Here is an 11471-nt window from a genome sequence, read left to right as displayed (position 1 = left end):
CCATGAATCATAATGGAAGCCCCGACCTCGGATTCTTTGCCTTCGGGCCACTTTATCGTCGACTTTTTGCCCGTATTTATAATTTAATTTAGCAGAAATTTTGTGGGCGTCGAGCAAGAAGAGGAAACCAAAAAAATAAAGCAAAGAAAAAAACAGTGAACAAAAAATATGGAATGCTCCTCGTCGTTTGGCTGTAAGGATTCACTTGCTTGACCGGAAATTTGAGAACCGCCCTCTCCCACCGAAGAGCCTTTTATATCGGGGCGTAGTTTGCATGTTAAATGCACATATGGACATTCGGTTTTTGGGATGTTTAAGTTATGTACACTTCATATATAAACTAACAAGCAGACATACACACACACACACCGACAGATATTTGGATATAAATACATATATGGGGAGCGAAGTGCGGAGTGTCCTCGACAACTTTGTGGTCGAAATGCGTTGGCGTGTTTTTGGGGTTTTGGGTTTCTCCTTGGGGTCGCTTGCCATCGACTTTGAGTTGCCTCCTTTTGCGGCACATGTGTTTATGAATACATAGAAATTTTTGACATTTTTATGGCTGCTCTGGGCATTTACTGTAGTCCAGGCCAAACCCATGAGCCCAAAGCTGAAGGCCAAGTCAGCAACTAAATTATAGCACTGATCGTGTTACAATCGTTTAGTTGCGGTTGTGTGATAAGGATAAGTTTTAAGATATATCGACATGCGGATAAGGATAAGGGTTTGTTACAATCTGTAGGCAAAGGACAACAATTCATTTTCCGTCACCAAGATAGTCTGCTTAAGGAATTTATAGGCCGACCAAATAGCTGTACTCCATATTTTAAAAGCCTCCCATTAATATTTAAAAATGCTAAGATTGCTTTATATTTGTTTGGCCTAAATACCAGCTGAGTCTTATTGCACATGTACAATTATTTCAATTTTCAGAGAGTTATTCATATTTTACCATTCAGCTTGAACTCAGCTTTTTCCTTTTAATGAAAAACCTGCAGGGCATTTCCAGTTCCCCCCGTAAACCCCCATGTGCTCCAGATTTCCTTTCCTGTGGTGCGTTATTCATTTGGCCAGTGGTTTTGGCTACTGGCAAAGGCCCCTTGACTTGTTTATTATAACCAGAAACCACAAAGCCATACGGTCAAGTTCTGTTTGTTAGTTTTCCATGTGGGGGTGTTGACTTTTTTAATGTTTCAATATGACTAAATGCCCCCGAGCGAGGAGCCAAGTTTGTGTCAGCCTCTGAATTTGTGGGGGACCATCCCACTTCTGTGTTGCTTTGCGTTTCGTGTTTCGGTTTCGGTTTTGGTTCTGGTTATGTTTTAATTTTTCCATATTTTTTTGGGGCACTACGCCTACCTTCCGTACGGTTCGTTCTGTATTAATAGGTCTCTGGATATTGGCGGGGGTCGAGTATCGCATGTGCGTCATGGTCGATATCCTTTTGGTTTTCTGTTACGCAAACAGCTCAAGGAATCGGAGCCTTCTTAAGCACTTTGACAGCCACTTTCGGTGGGCTCCTTCTGCGGTGGCTCTGCCACTAATGAGGCTATCAAATGGCCGCTTACTTAGGACCCAGCTCGCCTGTCAAAAGTGTCAAAATTCCCACTACATTTCAGATTTCTCGGCTGCCTTTTCCCGCTTTTCGGTTGTCCCGAAAATCTCATTCACATGTGTCTGCCACACTTGTCACTTATGTTTTTATAGCAGTTTTGTCTCTGGAGTGCCTCGTTCTCGGGACTAAAGTGCTAAAATCTGTGTCATTTATTAATTTCTGACCGCGTTCTGCTCGGTTGCGGTTCGGCAAGTTTTTTTTGGCTCCTACATTTGTCATTAGCAGGGATTTGACATTTCAATTATTGGCTGAGATACATAGTTCGTGTAGGTCGGAATTAGTTATAAGATATATGGGGGCTGTCTAATGATTTTAACAAATACGGGAAGATGTTGAAAGATGTCCGCCACTTATGGTGATAATATTGCTTTTAATTGACTGATGAAAGTAAGGGTATCTATTTGGGTGATTTTATTTCATCTCAAAAACAGATTATGCTTTGAAAACAAAAGGAGGGGAAGTAAAGGGTTTAGAAAGCTAAATAGTTATACTAATTAGACCTAGTATTTATAGAAGGCGCACAAAAGAATGTTTAAGGAATATTAGCCATACTGATTGTGAAATTCTGCAATTTGCCTGGCTAACTTGTGTGCCGAAATGCTTTTGTTAATTGACGGCATTGGCTTTTGCTTTTATTGGGCTTAACAACAGCCATCTAAAAATCCAAAGGCATTAGCCCAATTCTATATGTTTTGAATCTTGAATTGCCTTGTTCCGCCGGCAATTTTCCTCTACGAACCCATCCAGGAAATTGCTTTCGACATTAGCTAAACTGCAGCTGACAACTGTTACGAAAAGCGGAGCGACCATTAACCACATCGGATCAATAGGCCAAACACCTCATCCGCCTCCACTCGCCTCATATACTAGATATACTAAACGTACAGAACCCGATAGGAAAGGTCGTTCCGACCAGAATATGCGCAATTTTCGAAAATTTTTCGCAATTAACAAACAATTTGATCGAGGGATTGCAGCACGGTACCCTTGACTCCTGGTGACGATGGCAGGTTGGACAAATCCGTTTAGCCCCGGGACGTTTGGCAAACAAAAGCCGGGCCATCTAGCTCCCAAAAGGGTCTTACAACAACAGGAGCACATGTTCGAAAAACGGCTAAGCGAAAAATGGAAAATCAGGTCAGCAGAGCCAGGCGTCCAATGTAGTTGTAATCGTTAGAAAATTCGAACATATTTGACAGAGCACAAACGTAAACAAGAAACTAGGGGGCTTAAAAAGGGGCTTACTGCTAGGGTGGATCGATTCGACATAAGGTCTTCGGACATCATGCATGCCAATGGTATGAGGCACTGCGAACTATGTAAAATTATGTAACCAGTTTACTGGTTTCATCTTCAAAACGGAACATATTTTGTTATTATAAAGCTATTTTAAGGAGTTCCTGTTAACGGAAATTTAAAAATACATAAGGTTTATAATATTGTGTTTATATAACTCTTATCTGCCAAATTGAATGTATATTTACCTAATATTGTTATATATTTTACAAAAAAGAGTATTAACAATTTTAAAAATCTCAGTTTTATATATTTTGCTTTTATTTTTGTAGTTGCCCATACCGATAATTCGAGCCACCCTAATTAATCGGGCTGCATTGTGAGAGTGTGTTGGTATTATCCTGTCAGCCTGTCAGCAGTGAGCTAGTGAGAAATGAGCGAAGCGATGAGGGGGTGTGAGTGAAACACATACAACAGCTTGTTGAGCGATAAAGCAATTAGAAGGAAAATGGGATTTTGCATTTGAAATGTTGTTACAATGCTTGGCCATTATTCCAGAATCCCGAGCATCAAGCACCAAACACCGAACACCACTGGGTGTTGGAAATGGACGAACACTTTGTTGTTTGCACAATAAGCAAGGATGTGCTTTAAGTCCCAGTGTGGAAAATCCCTTAACTGACCTACTTCACTGCTACATGGAGAAGAATTTGGCCATTAAATCTGAGCTTCATATTGTTAGATCAAGCTTTTCATTGCAGAAGAGAATCGTAGGAAGCAAAATCAATTAAGTTAATAGCGAGCATTTGTTTCTGACTTAAAAGTTTTGATAGGTTTATGCGTTTTTGGCATGCATTTAAATTTGAGTAAGCTATGTTTAAAGAGGAATAATACAAATAAAACCAAAATTTGTATTTCTGATGCGTTTTTTTTATTGCAGTGCAGCTGGTGTTCTGCTTTCTATTTCTTGTTCTGAATGCAGTTTTGCTGTCAAGGAGCTCCGTTCTTCATCTTCTCTGCCAGCGCCGCGCCCTCTGAATTTTTATGCATTTGGCACAAGCTGGAGTGTTGGAGTGTTGAGTCGCATATGTGAGCGAAGGGTCCTGAAAGCTGCATTCATCTCTCCCAGTGCGGTGCAGATAAAGATGAGAGATTGCCTTTGGAAAAAGGGAATTTCGCATGGCTGAGCCGAAAGTTTTCATATTTGCCCGCCTCGTCGAACTTTGAGCAGCCAATTTCTGCAGTATAGATAAGCAGCGATGAGACACTTTTGACTTCACACGACTTTTCTTGGGAGCCCAAGGAAATGTCCTTGAGGGGGCTCTTGTGCGATTTTGGCTTGCGGAATGATGAACCTGAAAAGGAAAGGGTGCGAATATCCACAGGAGAGATATAAAGGAAAATAAGCCAAAAGGGGAGCCAAAGGATTTTCTGAAGGTTTTCGCCTTGTGTGCTGCTCAGAGGGATCTGCATTTGAGTATCTTCTTAAGTATATACTGAGAAAAAGTGAACCAATTACAGCTTTATTTAGAAACTTAATTTAAGAAGCTAGTTTTCTAAGCCGGTGATTTTATGGTGACTGTCGAGCAAAGAACATCTCTTCAAAATTCTCTTATTCCAGATTTTTATATATTCTTTATAACTTTCAATAAGTACTTAACAAAAGAGGAAGCCAAATGCTATTAAATTTAATGATAATTCTCATATTTCCCTCGAGACTTTTGGGTGTGGAGGCACCCACATCACATAACCATCATCAGCTCATTTCTTCCATCACACTTTCGGACAACTAACTGACAACTAACGATCCCTTGGAGTTGGTCCAAAAACTCAGTCCGGAGTCAAATTGTATTTGTCCTAAACCAGTGGCAAGTCCTTCAACAAAGCAACTAACATTGAAACCGTCTGCGAACCGGGCAACTATAATTTTTATTCGGCCAGTAAAGGAGTAGACAAACAAACAGACCAGCAGACCAACTAACAAAGATCCCTAATCTCGAGTAAATCCACAATTGTCCTTGCTGATGTTGTTGGTTTTTGCTGAAGTTTTTTGCTATTGCTGGGATGCTAAATTATTTGCACATATGCAAAGTTGGCAAAAAGTGCGAACAAAAGGGAGGAGCAAAAATGAACGGATAGTCGGTTGAAAGTAGAGGTTCAAGAGGGGTTGCCAGGCGGTCCAGGACCTCGAGTCCTGACAATGACTGTGCAAATTTGGTGCAGATAAGCAGAGTCCGAGGGCACCAAGGACAGCAACAGCAACAGCAAGGACAACTAATGCCCGCTGACATGCAAAAAAGGGTAAATGAGTGACAGGACAAAAAGGAATCGTGGGGTGAGGCCGACCCACCAAGGGTTAACATCCGCCTCTCTCTGTCGCTTAACCCTCGTTTGCTTTTTCTATCCCCGTGCCTAGTTTTACACAGGGAAAAATATTTGCTTATTTGTATAACTGAAGATTTCATTATAAAAGAGCTTGTGCATAAATTAATTTACGTATTAAAATATTTGGTGAAATGAAATCCGGTTTTCTTTGCAATCATCATTAATTCAATTTTCTTTATAATGATAATAATATTGAAATAGCATTTTCCTTAACTTTTATTTATTCATTTGCCATTTCTTTTTTCTCTGTGCAGACAACAATGGACTCTTTCATCCATCCGTTTTCGCATTTCGTATAGTGCTCAGCTCTCGTGTTAAATGCTATGACAATTGCTATAATTGTCAACTGTCAAATGGCATTAACAATTTCTTTGTTGTTGTTGCTGTTGCTACAGTGCTCTTTGCACTTGCCCGCACACTCAATTGTGTGCGTAGGTGTGGAAATTTGTGAATTGCCAAAGAGTGGAAACTGAAAAGTGCGGAAAATGTGCGATTTTGATAGGGGAACAAAGGGTTTAGGCCTAGACCCACAGCTGGTCTTTTCATGTCTGCTGCTGGCGAATGAGATTAGATTAGGATTTTAGCGAGGGTTAAAGGGGCGGAAAACGAGGCTGATTAGAGATATACAGGAAGTACGGGAAATATCATGGCACAAAGAACCTGAGATTCTAGCCACTTTAAGTTGACCAAAGACGGAGATTACCCACCCACCTTTTGACTTTTCCTTACCTCGCTGGCAGAAAAAAGAAGTCCATTAGAAACCCCATTCAGTGCCATCCATCTATCAACGGCAGACAGGAGGAGACTGTCATCCTGACGTTCCGGATCCTAGCTTCCACCCGAAAACCACCCATACTGTGTATCCTTTCACGTCTGCCATCTTGTTTGCACTTCGTGCTTTTGCATTCAAATTGCGTTTATTCAAATAGAACCAGAACCGTACACATTTTCAATTATTTTATGCTGATTTCCCGGCAGCGCAGATCCTTTGTCTGCTCCGGATACAAAAAAGGCACTGAGAAAACTTTTTCCAAATTTAATTATGCTAAATCTTAGGCCTCACAGTGTTCTTCATTGTTATTGAAAGTCACTCAAGTCATTGGAAATAGGAACAGGGATTCCGCACATTTAGCTGTCATTCTCATAAAAATGCAAACCATCACGTTTCCTTTGATGACACTTGAATGTCACATATGAGACAGGACGTGGCTGCTGTCCCGCTCACTCGACACTCTCACCGTCTCACTCACTCGGGACCTCACAAAGTTTGACATTTAGTGGTTGGCAAAAACTGTCAGGATTCCGGGGCCAAACTTGACGATGATTGCTCGGTTTGGGTTGGACTTGAAAAAAGTTTGAAGATACAACGCAAGTTCAGGGGAGTGAATGAAACTAATAAAATCGTTAGCAAAGAACGCTTTCATTTTAACCCTAAGGTTAAAATTTTGTCTTCTTTTCTAATTTCATCGAATCAAAATCTTGTTTTTCCGACTTAAGTTTAGAATATATATTTCCTACACACCTTCGACTTGCTGATACAAATTATTCTTATTATACTTTAAAGATACCATGGGTTAAAAAGGTGAGCAAAGCCCTTAATGGAATTAAAACTTTGACCGGATACTGTGCTCGCTTCAGGCCTCAATTGAGAGGAAGTGACAGAAATTTGGTATATTTAAATGAAGTCGAAACTGGAATACAACCCACACATTTCCGCTCTTTACTGGTGCAATCTTCCCACAAACTACCTTGCATATTCAAAGAAATCATATAATAAATTATATTTATAGGCTGCTCTATTGTACTAGGGGCAAGTGTGTATAATCAATTTTATAACACGATCCTTATGCCCGAGGAAAATTCGAAAACAATAGATCGACGTGTGCTTAACACGATATTCGTGTGTTCGAAGGCTTTTTGTAGCCACTGGCCCAACACTTTGCGCATAGACAATGTCAAACCCATTTTTAAGGGGAATTGGTACAAAGCGAGAAAAAAAGAAGAATAGAAATTGGTAACGAGAAGTAGAAATGAAATTATTTTTGTTTTGTGTCATCTTTTTGTTCGAGTTTTGTACACTTTTTTCTGAGGCTGCAGCACCGCGAGACATCGAGTTCCATTCCTTTGTTTGTGGTTCTTTGTGTGCCCACGTTTTCAAAAGGGGAAACTCGCTTTTGTTAAGTATATGTGGCATCAATGTATGTACCTTATGGTGGAGACGTGATTGCCACAGCCACAGGTGAATGCGTGAGAATTTTCCCCGATTGAATTTATGTGTATTTTGGACAGTTTGATGGCCTCGGCCTTCGACTAATTTAATGTCTGCCCCCTTTTGTGGTCGCACAATTGCGAAAACAATATGTCAAAAGGGCAAGGACAATGCCAAATGCCCAAGTGGGTGGCCCAAGTGGCGCCAGAGACTCTCGTATAATTTACAACTTAAGTGGAAATAAAGTTGTTTGTGCCAGTGCACAACCGTTGCTTTCACCCAGTTTTCCAACAGACTGACTTCTCATGCATTTTTTAGCAGCCACATTTCGGTCATATATATGCCCAGAGTGCTCCTTCTTGCTCCTTGTTGCCGGTGGCCTGAGAAGCCTGCAGATCCTGCCAAGAGCCTGGAATCATAACCCACAGTAGTGCTTCGCTCGGGTTACTCATTCAAATATTAATTTTTATATGCTTACAGGCCCAGGTGGCAATAGTTGTGGGCCAGGCCAAAAGGCACAAATGCGCCGTGCAGTCAGTTCGCTCGGCAAATTGAAATGTGGAAAAGGCGCTTAATGCGCATATGAAAAATGGAGAAAGGAAATTGCATTTTCCTTCTGCCCGGAGCAGCCATCTGCGGACTTCTGCTCCTGCTTTTCCAACGGCTTCGGCTCCGTTCTGGAGTAGGTCAGGCGAGGTTAAGCCCAAACAGAAACGGGTGCATTCAACCGTGAAGGACTTGGCCAAGAGGCAAAGGCCTGTAGTGCATTTCGCTTAACGGCAGGTCGGGCAAAAAAAATTATTATTGATAAATACAAGTGGGGCCAGACTGGGTTGGGTAAGCTCAAGGTGGAGCACTTTTATAATTCTTACTCAAAGTCCAGAAATTACAGCAAAACAACAAGAAAAGTGCATAGAGAAATGAAGAAAATTCTAGGTCCTTTTAAGTCCTTAATCATTGGTCATTAAAATCTATTTTCTTCATGGCCAAGAACATGTTCTTGCCAATGAACCCAAATTAAAATGGGGTGTAGCTAAGTTAAAGAAAATATGTATATATTTTTATTAACACAAAAAGCTAACAAATTCATTTTATACAAAATGTAAGAATGCAAGTAAGTCGTATTTTTTGATTGAGCACAAAATTTCGTTGAATAAATATGATAGATCCAATTGAAAAGAGTTTTCCCACAAGCCAGCAGCTAATATCTCTATTCAAAAGTGACTGCCATTGCATTGCGTATCTTTTCGTCCTGCATCGATTGAAATGCAAATACCGGCATACAAATTCCTTTCACAGAAATTGTTTTCCATGTCATTCCAGCAGCTATTATCCCGGATTCCCTGCGATTCTGTCGCCTTGGCTCACGCACGGCAATTTCCATAATTTGCACAACTTGATGAGCAATTTAAACACACAAGAAGTAATAATGCAACATTGTGATTATGTGTGTGTTTGAGGCTCGCTGCTAAGCGCCTGGCAAACAAATGGCAACAATTTGAGGTAAATTGCTTACCGGGCGCCCCGTGGCGTCACCTTCGACCGGCCACGCCCCCTTTTACACCTTCGAACGGGTTGGGCGTGTGTGCACGCAACTGTGCACTTAATGCGGCCAAAAGCCTGGCAAGGACACGCCCAAAAACCGAATCGTAAAATACAAAGAAAAACCATACGAACCAAAATGGTTTCCAACAATAACTCAGCGCTAAGTTGAAATGCTCTCCCCGTGACATTTGATTGATGTCCCCCCTTTTTTCGGACAGCTGCAAAAGTGCAAAATTATGGGGAAGGCTCGGTATCAGCTGAAGTTGGCTTTCGTGCCGGCTATCCAATGGTAATTTATAATTTTGGACTTATTTAGTTAGCGCATTTCCATGCTCCAGTTGATAAGGCCAAGTGGAACTGTGGGTCACATTGGAAAAGGTAGTTCTGGATGCCTATACCAAATGCTTAGTAATAATTAGCTGTTTAGTTCTTTTAAAATATATTTTAAAATACACAGTTTATACGTTGCTTTACTTGGAAACCTTTTAAAATAATAACAGTTTAGTAAACAGTGCAATATTCACTAATAAAATATTCATACGCCAAGGGGTCACATCAAAAATAGGCCGCACCCATGCGATTCAAAATTTCCGTGTGATTTTTCCCCAAAAACTCTCTCTTTAAATATGCATGAACATGAAATTTTGCACGAAAATATGCCACTAGTGTCGGCAACACAAGAGTGGCAAAAAAAGAGGGCAAAAACGAGTACAACGTTTATGACAAAATGCCATTTGGGCCATGCCCACTTGGTGAGTTTTGGGCGGAGAACTGGGTGTTTGGGCTAATGACTTCTGGCATCGGCTCCCATGGCTCTCTCCTGGGCTGTTTTGGAATTTTCATGTGGAATTTGTCATGTGTCAGTATGACTTAAATACCGAGAAAATACTTTTCTTTTTTTTCCCCCAGGGCTCAAAGGGAGGGGTAAGGAGTACGGTGGAGTACCTGACGTCGGCATCACAAATTATTTCGGCTGGCTCGGCTCTAATGGACTTTGATAAGGTGGCAAAAGGTGAACACCTGCAATACGGGGCGAAATTTATGCAAATCCGCCTTTGACCTAAATTAGCACGAAAATTTGTTAGATTAGGCGCTTTTCATTTCCGCTCTGGGAGTCTACCCACCAAATAGGAAAAACCCACTTTTACTTAACCCCCAGAAAACATGAAACGGGCCCATTTCAATTGCCAAAATGGGAGCTAGCTTACAAGCCATAAAAATTGCATGTCCTGCTTGTCGTATGCATGCTGAAAGCTGCACTGGAAAAAATATTGGTCTTGGTTATATTTGACATATGCAGTTAGAAAAGTAGATGCAGTTCTTTTACCTTTCGAAAGTATATTGAAATATGAACTAAACTTTTAAAATAGATCATCTTTTAATAAGATTCAACAATAACTCTTATCCTAAATAAAGATGAAGATATATAATTTAGTAAGTTTTAAACTTATGTTTTATATTATTACTTTTTAATTACCAATAATTCCTCTGTGTAGTTCCTTGAAAATGGATGGGAAACGGGAGCATTGTTGGGTGCTTTTTAAGTGCAACTCTTTGTATACAACTTCCGTTTGGCGTGTGACGTTGTCGGCGTTCCTCACAAGAAATGCAAATTTCTGCACACACACACACACTCCTGCCACATATATGCAGATATACCTATATGTATATATATCGCCTTATGGAACCGGAATCGAAATCGCAGCCGAGTCAGCGAGCGCGCACGCATTCCATTCCATTAACTTTATCAATGTAAATCACCGAAATGTGTTGGCTTTGGTTGGTCGCCCGAATTGCTGGCGGTTTTGGTCGCTTTGTGTTAAGCTTCACCGTATAAATATCGTGGGCTCGCGGCTCGGAGAGTGGGGCCCCGATAAAGCCAACACGTCTTGGCCAAGAATGCGTGCAGTATCCTGGCAAGGCGCTCATAAAAGCGAGAAAAGGCTTTCAGGATTGCCGATAGGGTGCCCATTTATCATCAAAGAAATTATTTTTATTTGTTACAAGGCAGGGCGAAATAATTTAAAGAAATATGCCTTTCTTTAATGCACAGTTACTGATGAAAACCAAAATAGTTGTTTGGTTTGTATGTTATTTTTTAACTTATATAATTAAAATAATTTTGGATTTTAAACAATTTTTTTAGCACAATATTGTCATCGTGTCACATATATATTAAAATAAAAGCTGATGCAATCTTTCATTCTTCATAGAACATTTTATTTTCCCGACAAAATTTGTTATTCTTATTTCTTCCAAAAACTATTACAAAATGATTTATTCGTTATTAATGTATAGCTGTACACCAGCACAAATTCAATAGAGAGTCATTCAGAAATTTACATACATTCACTCATTATTAAGACGTTAATAGCTTTTAATGGTTGCACAAAGGCCCTAAGACATCTTTAAGAATTACCCTAATAATTTCCAGAGCCCAACCCAATCCCGATTTTATTAGCCTATCAACTTTCATTT

Source organism: Drosophila melanogaster, chromosome 3L (assembly GCF_000001215.4).
Source record: "Drosophila melanogaster chromosome 3L".
Taxonomy (NCBI): domain Eukaryota; kingdom Metazoa; phylum Arthropoda; class Insecta; order Diptera; family Drosophilidae; genus Drosophila; species Drosophila melanogaster.
This window is presented reverse-complemented; position numbering follows the sequence as displayed.